We start from the raw sequence: 1,911 nt of genomic DNA on the forward strand, positions 1-1,911 counted from the left end.
ACGTGAAACGACTCGGTGCTACGTTCTTTTTTCATGCGTCATATGCACACAGTTGTGAGGGGAAACTTCAGCTCATGCCCCCGTACGTCTGCTGACAAAAACAAGTTAGCATGTAGGGGCTGACCAAAAAAAAATGCCAGATGAGTGCTGTTATCTGGTGAGTTGAAATGGAGTCTGTGAGGGCACGCAGCCCTGATTCTGAGACGCTGCAGAGAGAAGCGCAATACGCAGAGGCGGTGGCTGTACTTGAGAGAGCTCAGGGAGCGGAGGACCACGGCTGCCTTCAGCCGATGGAGCTGGTGGTCACTTCGCAGAAGAGAAGGTCGCACTGAGAAAGGAGCTTCTCCTTACTCCAAAATCGCCGTTAGGCAGAAACTGTTCCTTGTTTGTCAACGAGATGATTTTTCTTTAGTGGCAGACTTGTGCTACTGCTTCCTGCACAAGGAAAGACTCCGTATTTTTCAGTTGGCTGGGGCAAACCTGGCAGAACAGCAGCCCTCCGCTCAGCTGCCTCTGCCTTGCTTATCTCGTTCTTAAAAAGCCGTGCTTTCATCTAGCAAGTAGCAGGTACGCTCTTTCACTGAGGATGCCAGGTCATAAGTTTCTGCAGCATGAGTTTTGCTTTAGGGTATTTGTAAGTGTTTGGGTTTTTGTTTTTTTTGGTCTTTTTTAGCAAAAGGTAGATTGACTTTTCAAGGAAATGTTTGTTGCAGTATTAATTTTTTCAGAGCTTGTTCACGCAAGTAATTATAAGATAAGATGATCACATTTCATTTGCGTTTGCTACTGCTGCTGTCTTGTGTTGTCTTTAGCATTATCAGAAAAACAACTGATTGCCCATCAATACAAACAAAATGTTAATACTAAGCTGGCTTACTCTATACTAAATTCCAGGATGAGAAGCACTACAATAGGAAACTTCAGTCAGGGTACATTTTGTAAGGAACAGATAAAGGACAATCTTTAGCTGATACCACAGATGTGGTGCCAATACAAAGTTGCTGGGGAAATTTATTCAAGTCACAGATTTTATTAAGAGGAGTGACAACAGAAAATGGCTTAACAACAGCTAAGTGAGGCTAAGAATAATGAGAAATACAATATTGGGTTAATTTGTTCTACAGCAAATTAGCAAGGTAGCAAGGTTCCTATCCCCTCCCCAAATCAGTGGCATTGACTCAATAAGCACTGCTGAGATTTTGTTATTTTTGTTAATGATTCCCGGGCTGCTTTTTCATGTCCTCGCCCCTGTCACTGCCCTCCTAATGAAGTTGGTGTATACTGACAGGACACAGCAGAGCACAAAATCTTCCTCATGTTAATCCCGTTTAATACCTGAAGGTTTAATTCCATTTGAACATCATCAAACGGCTAACTTAATACTATTTGCTTATGCAACGGGCAAAGCGATGGGACGGGGTTTCTTTACGCTGCCTCTTGCAACTGTCAGGAATCCCACCGAGCCATTTTTACACGTGCTGCTTCTGGCAACGTCCCCTCAAGCTTCTGCTGCTCTTTTACCCTCCTGCCAGCACCCCGACACTTCTTTTCAACCGCTGCCAACAGCTCCCTCTCTCCTTCTGAAGGGGAAAAGGCCTCTTCCAGAGCCTCATCAGTCCGATCTTTTTACTGTGGAGGCAGGCCCACTGGAACTGAAAGCACCCCACAGCATCAGCTTTGACAGAACAGCCAGGCCCTCTGAATCACTTTTGTCATGTGTCTTCTGCCTAAACCATCCCACAATGGCAAACTATTTTATTTTTTTTTTTAACAAGGCTGTTAATTGAGTCAAAGTTTTCACACAGAGCCTTGGCTGAGAGCAAGAATGGCATGTAGTGCTGCCTCAGACGTCACCCTGGTCTCAGGCTTTTCCCTTCTGCCTGTCATCTTGGTGCCTAAAAAGGTCTCCTA

Source organism: Cariama cristata, unplaced genomic scaffold, assembly GCF_000690535.1.
Source record: "Cariama cristata isolate BGI_N322 unplaced genomic scaffold, ASM69053v1 scaffold24096, whole genome shotgun sequence".
Classification (NCBI taxonomy): domain Eukaryota; kingdom Metazoa; phylum Chordata; class Aves; order Cariamiformes; family Cariamidae; genus Cariama; species Cariama cristata.